Genomic DNA, 17,170 nt, shown 5'->3' with positions numbered 1-17,170 from the left:
TTTGAAAATTGAAGTGTGTCTAGGGCATAACAATATGGATTACATCAATAATTGAGGTTATACAAAGTTTTATTTAATTCAGATTAGGATTGAATTAATATCAAATCCTTATGACCAGTGTAAGATGAAATCAATTTGAGATTCATGTAAAATCTAACTCTGAGCAAAACATAGAACAGTTTAAAAAAAAACTTTTATAGATATGAACAAACTAACCTAACCTCAATCCTTCAATAATCCCTTCCTTAGGCAGTTTCTATGAACTTAACTTATTTATTTCATTAGAGTTGAAGTTCGTAATAATTATTTAGGTAAGTTTGCAAATTATCGCATTATAAAAAAACTGTATCTGTCATTAATATTTACATAACCTCAATTTTCTTTTTATAAAAATCGTTTAAATTCCTTTGTGCGTTCCGGTTGAATTTAAATTTATTTAAACTTGGGTTAAAAAGATAGAATTTTGGTTTATTTCGGCAATTACTTTTATATAACAAAAAATAGAAATGATATTACTTTATTAAAAAGTAACCTCTTAGTAAGTTCCTTTGATAAGAGTGATAAAATTTGATTAAAGAATGCTTTCCCAGGTTTTTTTTTTTTATAGAAAGGGCATTCTAAAGCGTGTAGTTGTAATAGTTTTTTTTTCATATCTTAATTAATTACTGTCTAACCTAATGTTTAACCTCAATTCAATCTTTTTCTAGCTCAATTCTATACTAATGCTAACAGTTTCGTAAAAGTTCTCTCTTTCTTTTCCGTTCATTACTACTGTTAGTCAAGCATAAATTGTAAAGCGGATTCTGTTTTGTCTTCATATTTACATAACCTCACTTTGCCCTTTATCTAGCCTTATTTTCTACAGTTTTAAGCAATCCTTTGAGAATAATATCAGTCATTTCGCTATTTATGCTGCTTGTCAGTCAAGTTTACGTTGCAAAATGATTTATTAAGTAGTATTCCCGCCGAGTTAACCTCACTTTAACCCCTGTTTTACCTCATTTTGCACTATTCTTAACAGTTTCGTCACAATTCATTCACTGTTTCAGCTATTTTTGGAATGTGATGCTCAATTTCGAATTATAAAATTGTTGTTTAGTTATATTCTCGTTAGGTATAATGCAAATTTACTATTCACATAACCTCACTTTTTCAGTTTTTGATAGATATGTCACTGTAGTCTGTAGTCTCACTGCTTCCGCTATTTCTGGTGCCTGTTAGTCAAATTTGGGGTATAAAATAATTATTAAGTGGTATTCTCACTGGCTTCGTTTCATTTCAAACTCTGTTTTAATTCACTATGCACTGAATGTGATAGTTTTGGAATCTGGTCCTTAAATTCGGTTTATGAAATTGCTATTCATCTAACCTCATTTATTTTATTATAGTTATGCTGCCTTTCAGTCAAGTGTTCGTTGTAGAATAATTAATAAGCAGTATTCCTTGCAAATTTAACCTCACTTTCACCCTTGTTGAACCTCACTTTGCGGTCTTGTTGACAGTGTAGTGATAGTTCTTCTACAATTTCAGCTATTTTTGGAACCTGGTGCTCAAGCTCCGATCACAGAATTGCTACTAGGTTGTATTCTTGTATACTTAACCTTACTTCAGGGGTGAGCACGAACCGTTTGAAACCCGTCAAATCATTGCTCTACCTGACGATTTTACTCGGAGGTTTTTTGAATTTTAACGATATATTCTAGTACATACAGAGAAAATCTGTTGATTTTCGGTAGAATTTCTGTGTAGAATATCTGTAGATTTTCGGTAGAAATTCTTCCGAAAATCTGCAGATTCTCAGCAGAATTTCTCCCTAGAAAATCTGCATAACCTCCATTGTCTCAACAAAAATATTGTTGATATATCAAGAAACTGTAGAAGTTATAAAGAAAATGGTATGCTCTGCTTAACAAGCATTACCGAGTACACATTTTAGATAAGTAAAAAAAAATGCGAGCAAAAATACTAATTTCTTAAAAATCGCCAATCGAATGATACAAAAACTCGAAATTTTGGTCGACATTCTGATTAAAGTTTTCACTTCACTATTCTGTACTTAGAACACGCCGCGCCGTTGCAGAATTCTTTATTTTATATAAACACTGTGATCTCACCAAGAATAACTCTATTGAATTTTGCAAACTTCAGTGAAAAATATTCCATATTTTCTGACACAGCTGTCTGGAAAGTCTGGAATGTAGAAAAGTCTACAGAAAGTCGGCAAAATATCTACAGAAATTCGTCAGAGTATGCACCAGGATTCATCAGAAAATCTGCAAAAATTTCTGACGAATTTTGTCCCAAGCCCAAATAAAATTCGTAGGAATTTCTACAGATTTCTCGGCAGCTTTTCGGCAGAGGTGTAGATATTTTCTGCAGAAAACTTAAAGATATCTGACGACATTATTTGACGGGAACCAAATGAACATCAAAATAAGTTTGTCCAGGTAGCGTTTTGACCTTTGACTTACCATTTGATGTTTGTTCGGTTTCAAACGGTTGTTGCCCGCCTCTGCTTTACTTTAAACTTTCTCTAACCTTACTTTCTATAGTTTTGATAATTTTGTCATTGTAATCTCACCGTGTTCACTATTTCGTCGGTTGCGTCTACCTCTGTCGTATCTGTATTTCTTTTGTGTCTGCATTTAACGCAAGAGGGGACGTCTGTATTGTAGCTTGCACCGAATGCAGATATAAAACAAATGCCAGATACGACAGAGTTAAACGCAACCGACGATTTGTAAAGAATATCGGTCATTTAGATTGCAAAATTTCTATTAAGTAGTGCTGTATACAGCACTACTGTAGATTACCGTAATTTACAATGTAGATTTGAGCGACGGGCAATAAAAATAGCGGAAACTGTGGAGATAACTGTCACGAAACTGTCAACAACAGTGCAAAGTGAGGTTAAACAGAGGTTAAAGTGAGGCTAAGTCAACTATAGTTAGCTCAAACTTACATTGTAAACTACGGTAATCTACAGTAGTGCTGTATACAGCACTACTTAATAGAAATTTTGCAATCTAAATGACCGATAGTGACTATAGTTGACTTAGCCTCACTTTAACCTCTGTTTAACCTCACTTTGCACTGTTGTTGACAGTTTCGTGACAGTTATCTCCACAGTTTCCGCTATTTTTATTGCCCGTCGCTCAAATCTACATTGTAAACTACGGTAATCTGGAAGATTTCGCGTGGTATCAGTCTAAATAGTCATGGCTCGATAGACAAATAGACGACTGGAAGAGTCGTCTTTTTTTCGCAAAGATAACACAGTCAAAGATATCGCATATCTCAGCACCTTTTGCAAATTCTGCATGGCATTGCAGAAAGTCAGACCTCACATATAGCTGAACCCTAAGCACAGGCTAAGAATTTTTTGGGTAGCATACAAAAAAAATATAAGAAAATAAAAAAAGAAAGAGCTATAAGAGCAAATGGGGAGGAATTGTAACATATCACCAAATAGTAGAGTTGAAGTCGAGACGGAATCGTGCATGTCGTAGTCTTCTTGTTACGATATTTTCTCATTTCCTGTTTACATCTTTTGGTTCGAGAAGAGCAACTCAACTACAGAGATATAATTTCTTGTCGGGTTTTTGGCTTCAGCGACGCCGTTTTCTTGAAGATCACACTGTGACTTGACATGGCATACACACTCACGATCAAAGTCGTGATCGTTCACCAAGTGAATAGGCTTTTTTGTTGTTGTTTGAAATGCTGGATTCTCTTTTGGTTTTTCTTTGCCCATTTTGGCGACACAATCATTTTATTGAAGGTATCTCAGCTGAAGAGGTGTATTAATTAGCAATTACCGAGTCAGATCACGATCGGACCGGAGATGATCTCACAATTCACTGTCAGCCCAAATGAGATGGGGAATTAGCGAGGCAGGAGCCTATATAATGCACTTTGAGAAACGCTTCGGGGATTCTTGCCATTGTGTTATGGAATTCCAGGAGATTTACAGCATCAGTTTACCGTGAAGGTAGTTTAGTTGGCATTTTGAGAGCTTATTTTCTTTCGATACTGCCGAGGTGTTTTTGTCTCAATAGGGGATTTCCTCTTGGTGGGACATTTTGAATGATATCCCTCGAGCATGAGGTCGCAATCGTGCAACGGAAATCGATAAGAGGGCCTAGCTTGGGTATTTAGTATCTCTGAAACAATTCAATCTGTTTGTCCATCAATTTCCGGATGGAAACACTCTGGGTATACGGCCAAACGGAAATGGGATAGAAGTCGCCTCTGTGGTCTAGATCTGGGTAATTCTTACTCCAATACAGATACCCCTATGTGTAACATTTTCAGTCTATTTCCACTTCTATTCCACTATTTCACATCTCTTATCATGCGACAGAGTCAAATGCACATATATGGTGTACTGAGAACAGAGAGGGACTTACGGTCAAGACAATTGGTTAGAAGGCAATGGGAATAGTTCAACACAGTCGTATCATTGAATGAGATAGAAAGAGAATGGAATTATTTGAAGTTGAAAAAAAAAATGTGAAACAGAAGAAGACACAATTCTATATATATTTATAAAAAGCAATCTACTTGAACTTAACCAATAAAATATAACCAATAAAAAGTTTATAATATAATATTTTATTTACAATACACCAAAATCTATAGATGGTTGGGCCAAGAGAGGAAGGAGGTTGAATTGGTGTGAGTTTGGGAGTTTGTGGATGAAGTTGTGAGATCTTCCATCTCGCTCGTGATCATGGCGAGTGCGAGCGCACGATGTTGAGAATGGACGAGTCCATCTCGGCGACTACGAAGATGTTTCAGGGGAGGCCGCATGGCTTCATCCGGCAATACTGCCTCTCACTCGTACCCATAGCCCTCCAATTGAGCGCGACCGAGATGGCGCCACATAAGCTTACTTCGATACGATCGACCTGCAAGAGAGGACACTCTCAGTGTGATCTTTCAAGGAATAATCAACATTCTACACCGTCTCCCTTGATCACACACGATCCCCTATCCCTCCGTCCTGTTCCCCCAGATCGCCCTCTTGCGGAGTCTGTGAACGAGTAACTAAAAAAAAAACAACATACTCGCCACTTCCGGTCATTCATGCTAAAAGACCAAAGAGAGTGAGAAATCACCCAAGATGAGATGGCAAGAGTCTTTGAGACATTTTCACCTTGATAACTTTCTTGGGGCGCAGATAAAAATCTCATAATTTGAAGTTTTTATTTTTTTTTCCATCCTGCTCACACTCCAAATGCCTCAGATTGTGCAGATTATCTCTTCCTCTTCCATTTCACTCACACACCCCACAGTTCAATCAATGATAAGCTAATGAACTGATTTGTAGCTCTTTTCTCTGGCCTCTCTTCCTTCTCCCGGGCTTTTTTTCCAGCCAAAGAGAGAGCTCATAAAATGATAGGAGCGTCTAAATCCAGCTTGTGCATGACAATTTTTTCCCTACCCATATCTTACACAAAAAAAAAAACAATTCCAAATGCGTGGAAATTCGGGTTGGATTTGAATTTGACGGGAATTCAATTGAGAAATTTTGTTTTTGACTTTGTCAATGGAACTTTAACTCTTTATGGCTCCGGCACACCTTTTAGATCAGGAGAATTTCATGAAGTCGAAAAACGGATCCCCTTCTTTCTCACATGTTTTGCATATGACTATCTCATTCTTTCGCATACCAAATCCGATTGAGCTAAATTGAATTTGGAATGATGTTTAAGAGAAGAAGAAGAGTGCGAGAGAATGAAATAAACATACGCAAAACATGTGAGAAAGAAGGGGATTTGAATTTCGACTTTATGAAATTTTCCTGATCTAAAAGGTGTGCCGGAGCCATTAAGGACGATTGGGTCACCCGTGACCCAAAAATGAAACTTTTCCTATAGCCTTCTAAAGCTGTATTTTGCTCTAAAATGTTGGAAAAAATATTTTTTTCTGACCCTCAATTTTTGACCTTCTCGTCCTTAAAGGGTTAAGACGGGTTTGGATTCTCTTTTGGATTAGATTAGATCGAAAACGGATTGTGCTTGATTCAGTAAGCGAACGGACAACTAGGCTCTTTAGAATTACTTATGGAGCAAATTTACTCAAACTGATTCTTGAGATCAGGTACGGAATACGTAATCGTAGATGTTCTTAGGTAAGATGGGTAAGATGCTGAATTAGCTTCAAGCACCTTATTTTAGGATAGACTGGAGATCGACACCCCTACACAAGGGCTTACTAATGGCGCCATGTGGTGTGACCTTATATAGCAATGAAAATGAAAGCTACCTTAGCAGTTATTCAGACCTTTTATTTGCATCTACGCATCAAGTGATACGCAAATTCGGTGTGATAGACTCGGAGCTATTGTGACTCTAATTCAGATATACAATATGCCAATTCAAGACAAAGCACCAAATCACATCATATCCGTACCTAAGAAAAATTGTTCAAAAGTTGAAAATCAGTGAAAACAATTTCCTGAAAGAACCTTCCCAATTGATAATCTGAAAGTGATGATATTGTTCAATCCCACACAAAATAACGATCCTCATAAAGTACAAAAAACATAGTTTTTAGTCGACCACTGAAGAAGGTCCACATCCAGGACCGAAAGCTCTGGGAAAGATTGAAGAAGTGTTTTTCTTTGTGAAGTGAATTCAAATCCACTGGCCACCACCGGAGAGTCCCCTATCAATATGCCAAAACCATTTCATTCCCACTGACCTACAACGTCCTATTGTTAGAGAACTGATCGTATGATCGTAGTCGAAGTTGAAGGGAAAATTGCGTCCTGATGAAGACGGTTTTAAAGCAACCGTATGCCATTTAGGGCAGAATCGCATTTCCAGTAAAATGCTCACCGTATTTCGTTAATTTACGCATTTTCATCGCAATCAAAATCCCGCAAACCAAAATCCCGAAAGCCAAAATCCCGAACGCCAAAATCCCGAAAAGGCCAAAATCCCGAATGTTCAAAATCCTGAAAGGGATAAAATTATATGGGGGAAAATATTTAGAATACAGTGCCCGCTCTCTAATCCGGATCGCCGTAATCCGGACGAGTTATCGACGGTCACATTTAAAATAATTTTGAGGTTATGTATGCACGAGTATTCAGCAATGAAAATGAATTATCCTGTGATGTTTTTGTTTAATAAATGAAGTATAATAGCATAGAATTCTCTAATTATGTCTTTTTAAACTTTTTTAAAACGTTTATTCTAATTCTAGAAAAAAAACTTGTATTATATTTTCGAGACGTTGAAGAAATTCAAAAAAATCATCCGGATTACGAAGCGGACATCTGTCATTTTGTCCCCCAATCATCCGGATTACGAAGCGGGCACTGTAATTTTCCAAGACACAGAAGATTTCCCTTTGCCTCCAGCAAGCGCGAGTGCAATCGTGGCAGTAGCTTCAAGTTCGAGATTTTGGCGTTTGGGATTTTGGCTTTCGGGATTTTGGCTTTCCGGATTTTGACCGGGACTCCTTATCTCATATTCGGTGGCACTAGGTGAAAATAATATAAGAAAATTGAAGAAGTAAAACGAAAATACGATAAACGGTGAGCAAAAAAAAACTGTACGATTAATTACTCGTACAGTTTTTGTTACACACCGTTTATCGTATTTTCGTTTTACTTATTCAAGTTTCTTATATTATTTTTACCTAGTGCCACCGAATATGAGATAAGGTAATACGGTAATCGAGATTTTGCGTAAGAATTACAATGAAAATGCGTAAATTAACGAAATACGGTATGGCTTTGACGGTGACGGTGAGCATTTTACTGTCAATGTGATTCTGCCCTTACTCTTCAGTTTTTGTGTCGTGACTCGGTGGGGTGTTCGTCGTTATAGAGACTAACTTTAGAGTGCCCTATAACGATGGCTTATTCTGAAAGCGTATATCGATCGGTTTTCCAGTCAGTCTAAAACTATTTAATATTTAGGTTCGATCCGTAGTATATAATCCTAGAACTGGGTCCCGGTCAAAATATTGAAAGCCAAAATCCCGAACCCTTATGATTTCAACCCTTACAGGATTTTATGTAAACGAGATTTTGCATTTTGGTATATTACTTTTCAGGATTATGGCGTTTGGAATTTTGGTTTTACGCATTTTGACTGTTGCCGCTAAGAGCTATCTTGATAATACCTTAAGTCACATATGTCGTTTAACATATCGATCGTTCAGAATAAGAAACGCACAACTCGCAGTAGGCAAATTTTACAGGAGAGCGATTTGAAGCTGAGATTTTACATGCAGAGTATAGGGTTTTTGAGATTTAAAATCTCTATTACTTTGAAATTAATTATCTTTCAAGTATATTATTCAGTAGAGGGTAAGTATACAAAAAGCGAATAAAACGATTTTTGTAAAAAATCGAGTTATTCGACTTATATTCTGAGTCGTCGATATGACATTTGAATCAAAACCGCAAGTGGATCTGTCATATCGTTTTCAAACGGTTGTTAGCGCTAGTACTAGCTTTCTTTTTTTTTACTTAGGTGGCTGCAACGTCCTTTCTCCAACTAACCTCGTCCAGTCCTGGCGACTCTTTCCTAGCTTCCTGTATAGGTCGTTGTTGCGAAGTCTGGCCTGTACGAGGCTTATTCAGAGTTTTCGTAACAATCTAGCGGGGAAGGGATATTAGCCCCTCGCCAACCCTCTATAGAAGAACCAGATCTCTTGTTCGTTATACGGGCTTCAGACATAAGGCTTAGCCAAATGGCTTAACTGCTCTAATTTCTTATCAATCATGATTTTTTGGGAAGACCTAACTTAGGATTGGATTATTAAAGATGAGTAATCTATTAGTCTCTCAAAAAGCAATTAAATTGCACGCTATTTAGGATTTTGAGACCTACGGGAACTGGGCTAAACCTCTAGTCTGAAGACCGCTTTAGCCTCAGGTTCGTGACTTCCCATTGGAGTTCTATCACTTCTATCATTCTATCACTCACAGGACATACCCAGTTGAGTTTTAAGTGGACATTGAATATGTCTGCCGCAGTGGCATTGATTCCCATAAGAGCGACCCTAGCTTTAGACAGTGACTTAAACTATTTTCAAAGTAGAAGTTTAGCTGGAATAAGACTTTTTTCCGAATGTAGGTTCTCCGATATTCGGTTGTTTTGGACCGAAAGTGAAAGAAAATGACCTATACGAGAAAGGGATTTTTTAATTGCTATCGTCCAAACATCGAACACTGTGTAGTGATTTTTTAAAATCGTTTTACAGTCCATGTTCGGGTTTGGATATAGATCAGAGGTGTGCAAGAACCGTTGAAATCGAATAAACGTCAAAATATGTTTGTTCTGATAGCGTTTTGACCATTGACGTACATGCCCAAGAAACAAAATAGCTGTCTTATAGAACCAAGTATTAGACAAGTCTTTTAGTGTACTTTTAAAAGACTTAAAGTGAAAATTTTCTGTTGAAATTCCTATAGCAGCTCTTAAGATCCTTAAGAGTGCGCCACTTTACTTATAGTAATCTCAATGATGGAATCAAGAGCGTTATAAGTAAAAAAGAAGATTTTTGGTTTTATAGTTCTTTACTTAAGGAATTCTACTAAGAAAAAATTGCTTCTTGGGTGTTTCATTTGACGTTTATTCGGTTTCAACGGTTCTTGCACGCCTCTGATATAGATCATGTAAGGGAACGTTGGGAATTTAGGTGTGAAATCCTTTATAAGACCGCTTTACCTATTTTTCAGTACTTTTCTAGGAACCAAAAGAATCACGTCCTGTATATTCCGTTCTGACATGTGATACCAGTTTAATGAACTAAGGAGCCTTATACGTATTCCTTTCCTACTTCGAGGTCTGTCCATTGAGTTTAATTCATCAGGTAATTTACAATAGATGAGATAGAGGAATTTCACGCAAAGCCGAGGTGAGATACCAAATACAAATATTTCCACATTTTGTAAATGAAACCATCCCACAAATTGTGGCAGCTTTCTGTCTCACTCGTGTCTGAAAAACTAGACCGCGCTTTTATCTAAGTGTTGCTCAATGATGAAATTTTGATTAAGCTCATTAACAAGGTTCGTCTGCTCTCAATCCTTCATGATAGGGCTGAAAATTATGGGATAACCCCCTGCCTCTGAGATTCTTATCCGAAGTATCATCATGGATTGTGAACATAGAACGGAATATAACTGTTATGGCTTAGTATGTGTTTGAAGAGATCTTTCATAATGTGGTATCGTGGTGTGTAAAACAGGGCATTTTGACCGGAAGTAGAAATTACACAAGTGTGATGTCTATGATTTGCAATAGTCCATATGGGGTCTGTCTATGTTTCACCCTAAATGGATCAAGAGGGGTGCTTGGACCACGTTTTTAAAAGAGGTACCTTCAAGGTGATGGGCTTTTTGTGAATGAAAGAAGGTACGTGACTGAGGAGTGCGGCATTTGCATGATTTATTCCATTTGGCCGAAGTGGGCTTGCATCAGCAAACTGGCCGGATATGATCGAATCGTCCACATATGTCGGAAGTTGAAGATCCGGTCAGGAAGAGTCGAATGAATTGTGTACACATTGTGTGAATTGTAATTGGAGTCTGTTGCTGAGTTTATGGTAGGATTGGTTAAGTCAGTTGTATCCTTTTTGGCTGAAAGTGTCCCGTGGAAGTTGTGAACTGCGTACCCGCCACGTGGCCATTCTGTTCCCTAAAACATATGCATCCGACGCCATATATTCCTCCCGTCCTGCAGCACCACACTCGCCAACATATCAATAAACTAATTTTATGCTCTCGCATGTTTCATGAATAGTGAGCATTCATGGCACGTTCATGAACATTCCTCCCGCCTTGCCCATCCTGCACTTCATCCAACATCTTACTAATTTTTACAACACACACAGGCCCAAAAGGCCCCTATTCTACCCACTTGGGCTGGAATGAGATGGGGCTATTGGGATGGCTGATGTGAGGGAATGGGATAGATGATGATCCAAGAGCTGTGATTTTTCGTTGATGAAGCTTCAATGTAACGGATTTAAGTCAACTTTTCGATACAGGCTTCTGGGATAGATCGGCTGCGGGAGGTGTGTGGTGGGGAAGTTTTATTCACGATCCGAGACGTGTTATTTTTTTTTTTTTGTCATCGATGATCGAAGAAGAAGGAGAAACGTGGCCAAACATTAATCTCTCTGCATACATGAGAATCTTGCATCTCTCTCACACCTTCAATTCAACTTTCAGCAGTTCGATCAGATCCGAATGGTACCCGAAGGTACTTCGGCTCGATCACTACCACTGCAGCACGATCGGCTCGATCGGCTGCTAACATCGTGCCATCTCGCTTCGGCGATTGGCGTTGGTTGAGCACAGAGCGGAGAGGTGAAGAAAAGAGCCAAATCGCCTCTCCCTATAAAATACTCCATTCATTATGGCTGCTTCATTCATAAAAACCTTCAAGCCACTAGAGGCGCTTTTTATCGAATCACTTCTCAATCTCACTCGGTTGTGTGTATGTGTGTTCGATGGTGAACTTGCTAGGCTTTCAATGTATGTGTAAAGCATAGGCTTTAGGAGTATTTGTACGTATTGGGGTACCGCCTCTCCTCTTACTGCGCATGCTAACACCCTCTCCTGCAGAAATCCATCTCCCTCACTCACACCACAACACCAACACCAACACATCTCACTGCCTAAACTGTGTCGAGCTGTTCCGAATGGAACATTTATCAGTCGTTTGAGGAATTTCTCTAGAGACGGACCGCACTACCGCAGTGTTCCGTGATTATTTTTCCTCATACTTGTGCTGGCACTATAAGTTTACTAAAAAAAGAAAAGTAGAGAAAAAAAACAAGAAAATCAAGGAAAGAAACGATAATTTTTCGGAAGGAAAACTTTTGTAGTGTAAAACTCCTTCAATCTTCCTACAATTCTGTTTCCGGAACAACAAAACGTTTTTTATTTTTCATCCTACAAAGCCCCCTTCTACTGTGCTATCTTGAAAGGAAATTGAATTTTTTCCAAAGTGTGAACCCAGTGATTTTGTTTTTGGTGAACAACTTGGAGAACTAGTGTTGCAAAACAGCCTAAGAAATTATTTTTTTGAAGTTTTTCTGACCATTTTTGTTGTTGGCGAATGGGTAGATGGTGATGTGCTAGTGAAGTTGTGCTTCAAAACGAATTAACCGAGATCAACGACAATCGATCGACAAGCCCCAGGATAGTTGTGCAAAAATCCCGAAAGAAATTTCACAAAGTTTTTCAGTGTGACAACAATTTTGCAAAAGGATTGTTGTTAGTCAGCAGAAAATGTGAACGAAATTGTGGTTACGTTTTTTTTTCTTAAAAAAAAGTCTTTGGCTAAAGAAAAGAAAATGGTGTTAACCGGAGGTGAAGAGAAATTGGTTTAAAACAGAGGCCGTAGAAACAAGTACAAGTTGATTTTTATTGAAGTTGTTTTTTTTGGTTTTGAGAAATGAAAAAAGAGAGTTCTGAAAGAAAAAAAGGAAGTGTTCATAGTTGTGCCATAGCGTTTTATTGAAAGATGTGTTGCCACTTATGGCCAAACCTTGGATTAATTTTGGATACATTTCTTCATCAGCATCATTCGTCTTTTTGGATTACCAGATATCACACCTAATTGCTTTTCAACACAAATGTAAGTTTAAGTTGCACATTAAAAAAAAACGGTTAAAAACGGTTTTGTTCAGTTTGAATTGAGAAACCCTTGGATTGTGCCGGACCCTATACCACCCTGTGAAATCGCGTGTCCGTCCGTCTGTGTGTTGTGCCATTTTGCAAGAAGAAAAGAAATTTTCTGAGAAAGAGACACGATGTTGGGAAGGCAAAGAAAAAGACCTAAAGAGACGTTCATAAAACTTTAACATAGGCAACATTTTGCACTCTCTTTGCGTCTGCAATTGTTGACCGAGAAGAGGGCACATATCGCCGGAGAATTCTGGAAGAGCCAAGAGCCGAGCTACATTTCAAAAAAAAAAGTAATAAAAAATAAATAAAAAAGCAAAAACTGAAAAGCGCTTTAAGAGATCAACATGAGAGAGATCTCTTTAAATACAAGAACACGCCAGAGAAAAGATCTTGTCGTGTGAGGAGGAGATGAATAAAAAGAAGAAGAAGAAGAAGTTAAAAAAGCGAAAAGAAGAATAATATAAAAAAAAAGACGAAACGGCCTTGTGTCTTACAAAATCGCCCGGTTATTTTTTCATTCGGTCGCGCTGTTTTCTTTCAATAAATACATTTGTACATTAACCAAGTTGGAATTGTATACATGGTGTGCTATATACACAAATTAATTAAAGAACGGTTAACGCAATAAATAAAATCAGCCACAGAGACCATTCATTCATGAAAATAATAAATATATATAGAAGAGATATACTTTCAAATCTGCCACCACAATCTCATATTGTTGAACATTCTATCTCGGTAATACTTGCGAACTTTTAACGCGCCAATCTTCCAAAAAAAAGATAGATGAAGAAAAAAAACCGCGAACCAACAAACCCTGCATCAGGAATTCACTCTAATGCCTTTGATACTACAAATTGGAAATTCAAGCAAAAACTTGCTAATTATGTAACGCAACTTTTTTCCTACCTCATACTCACATTCTCGAAACTAACACTTTTTTTTTGCGTCTCAGGAATATTGGCTTTGAGTTTATCATACGGGTTTCCAACAAGTGTGATCTGTTTAGCTTGTTTGAGCATGGGTTTTTGAGGTTAGGGACAGTATTTAGATAGACATTCCAGTGTTTAGGAGAAGCAATACTTTCAATTGTGGAGAAAAGTTGCTATCGGAATAGGTTGATCGTGTTAAAGTACTTTAGTACTAGGCAATCTTCGAGGTTGTGCTAACCCTACTATATCACTGTTCCGGTTTTTTCGGTCAAGTCCGAATCTGTCCCTATACCGCTACCTAATTTTTGACACTTCGATTTGTGAAGATGTTCTGTAATGTTCAGAAGCTGAGGGACAATTAGGCTCAGAGCCTCAGGTTTTAGTAGGATCAAGGCAGGGGCCCATCAAGCCTAATAAAAACTGAAGATATTTTTCACTTTTCCTTGTAAAAATTTTGCAGCTATTGCACCGCGACTTAAACAAATTTGTTCGTAGTTCTTATATTTCTTAGGCGAACATTATGAAATGTGTATTTTTAGATAGCTTTTTATCCACATTTTCGAAATATATCAGACTGATAAGTCAATTCTCTTTAGGAGAAAACTTGCCAATAGTCTTCAGTGCCTCTATGCAAAAACGTATGGAAAAATGAAATGTCGATAGGCCCCTGGTTAAGATCTTTCTAAAATATGTAGTCGAAATAGGCAGCTCCAATCTTCGTGTCAAGTCCTTCAGTAAAGGTGCTCTTAGTGCATTCTGAAATGGTTACAAACGAAATCCTTAATCTAGTCCTAACTAACTTCTAGGTGCGGTCTTAAATCGTTATCCTTGTAAATCCTCAGTACTAAGGAACATTGGTATTAGTAGTATTACTAAGTTCTTTTAGTGAAACTTTGGGTTAGTGGAGTCAGAAACACGGGAAAAGATCTTCTTATCCCTCTTACAACAGTGTAGCTTCAAGAAATACTAAGTCGGATCTAAGCAAGGCTCTAGGTGTGAGGATCATGACATAGGGCCTTACAAACCTATTGCCCTATACACATTTACGACTCAAGCCGATAGACGGCTTAACGCAGTAGTAATCAAAATAATGATCATATTGCAGTTCCATCAGTTTCTGACTAATCTGTCCCTCGGCTTAAGCTGAGAAACGGCCTAGTTAGTGGGAAACTGATGGGAAAACACTCAAATTATTATTTTGATTATAAATACATCAAGCCGTCTTTCGGCTTAAGTCGTAAGGTGTCAAGGAATTCATTTACGACAACTTAAGCGACTTAAATCGCAGATATACCTATTATCCTTACGACTTAAGCCGAGAGACGGCTTAACGTAATTATAATCAAGATATTAATTTGACTAAATTCTCATTAGTTTCTGACTAATCCTTCTCTCAGCTTATCATGAGAAACGGCTTAGTTAGTGGGAAACTTAAAAGCTTAAGTTGTAAGTGTGTCTAGGGCATAAGGACTAGGCAAGGAAGTACATTTCACTAAGATGTCTTTTGGATATAGTCCTAAGATTTGTAGGCCCTTAGTTTACTCATTCAAACTTCAACCAATTACAAATTTTGTGAGTGGTTTTCTGTATTTTTTGAGGTTATGAGCAGATATCCTGTGCCACAGTGAAAGAACGAACGGAAGTAGTTAGTGAGAGTATCACCCGGTGGTTCGTTATTCTTTATAAAAGCCTAAAAATTTGGTCGGTAGATTCAAGGAATGACTGATTTAACTTTTCAATAAATGATTTGAATTTATGTGCCCTGATTAATTTTGAGACAAAAAATGAAATGCTTGTAATACTAGTCTCAACACTATCTAATGAATTTGAAGCTTTTCTACAATGATTGAGATGGTTACTTCCGTAAATTTTATAATTTGAACCTATTAATTTCTTTAGCATTATTCTGTTTCTTAAATGATTCTGTTATTCATAATAAAAACAATAAACAATGGTGAGCTTATAATCTCTAAACTCAAGATTTTAGTACTTTCAGTGTTATTGTGCTATTATTAAGAGCCTATAATATATCGCCGGTTCCGAAGAAGACTATTGTAAGTCTACTCACAGTAGTATAAAAAGATGGTATCATTGGGTGCAGAAAGCTTAGATCTACATCCCCACAAAATGTTATATTGATCAAGATATTCCTGGAAAAGTTACAAGAAAAAAAAACTGAAAATCAGCCTGCCCGATTATCAAGTTTTTCGGTCCACAATTTTACTGTAAATAACTCAAAGTAGCCTTAACCAGAAGATATTCAATGCGTAAGTGTGATACAATAGTTTCGAAAGCTAAAAACATATTAATTCCAGTGAAATTAATAAAAATAAATTTTAGCTGTCAAACTTTAAACCTCTCTCCTGAAAAGTCGCATTTTAGACTTACAATAGTCTTATTCGGAACTGACGATATGAGGTTATGTTTAGAATATAAATCTGTTTCTCAACTAGTTTTGTCTATAACGTCAGTTTTATTCGTAACTTCCTTTAAGGCTCTTGTCCATGAGTATTAAAATTTAGTACTTCAAACTTCTTGACTCAATTCATTAGATATTTAGTAATAGTTTGCGATTGAAAAGTTTTAGGTTATGTTTAAAATACGAAAGAATATATATGCTTAGTTATCTAATGTATTCTTGCATTTTTGAGTTCAAAATGGTGTTTTAGAGCCTTTAAAGTACCAAGTACTAAAATTAAGTATTCCGTAGTAGGGCTGTACTAATTTTAATAATACGCTGTAAAGTTTAAAGTTTGAGTAAGAAAGTCATTATCGTCAATTACACATTAAACGAAAGGCACTAAAAGGCCCTAAAATTCATTATTAATTGAGCATTACAAACAATTCCTTATATTATTCATTTTCCAATTAAATAAATTCTTTAAACCAAAATGTCATTGCCTTACAAATTAAATCAACATAGCATTCCCAACTACGATAAAATGCTAAAGTCATAAGGAATTCCTTCAAAGTGATTGGTGAAAATATCCCGCTAAATGCCATAAGTAAAGTCACAGCTAAAGGCATCAATTGAAAAGTATAGTGAAAATATTCATGAATGAAAACAGTTTATTGCGTTGCCAACAGCGTGGTGTAACTAAAGTGACAATAAATTGATTGAGAAAAAATTCCATGTCCATTTATGAGCATGTTTTACGATTTTTTTTTCTCATTCTGACTCTCCCAAGGATGGTGGGGAAAATGTCGCTGCGGGGCATTGAGAGGGTCACACGATTTTTTTCCGTGTTTCATTCAAATCACCTCAGGAGGTATTAGTCAGTGTAACTTCATGAGAAAATTGTCACGTTTTTTTTTCTCTTGGCGTAATTTGTTGATTTGCCGGATAAAGCTGTATAATTTTGTAAATTTGAATTTTTAAAATTTAACAAAAAGAAAAATCGCGATGCGGTGATTCAAAGTTCATCAGTTGACGTCACTTGTGACTTTCTACAAGAAGTGCTGCGTAATCTGGCATGTTTTTTCCTGAGAAAAGGTGCTGAGTTAGGAACACGCGCAATGCACTTTGTTCCCCGCCTTTTTGGGGCTCGGTGGGACAGGAGGCGCCCAGAGA

General features: G+C 37.0%; 1 protein-coding gene across 3 annotated transcripts in view; it reads left to right on the top strand.

Moving 5' to 3' along the window:
• The window catches only part of LOC129800712 (protein sprouty), a 93,971-nt gene that overhangs the window by 38,033 nt on the left and 38,768 nt on the right, over positions 1-17,170 (top strand). The window contains exon 1 of one of the 3 annotated variants that reach the window (XM_055845307.1): positions 9,390-12,617. The exons of the other annotated variants lie outside the window; for them this stretch is intronic. The gene's annotated coding sequence lies outside the window, so the exon portion shown is untranslated. Of the gene's footprint in view, positions 1-9,389; positions 12,618-17,170 lie in introns of those variants that run through there. 3 annotated transcript variants of the gene reach the window in all.

The sequence above is a fragment of the Phlebotomus papatasi genome, chromosome 2, assembly GCF_024763615.1.
Source record: "Phlebotomus papatasi isolate M1 chromosome 2, Ppap_2.1, whole genome shotgun sequence".
Taxonomy (NCBI): domain Eukaryota; kingdom Metazoa; phylum Arthropoda; class Insecta; order Diptera; family Psychodidae; genus Phlebotomus; species Phlebotomus papatasi.
This window is presented reverse-complemented; position numbering and strand designations above follow the sequence as displayed.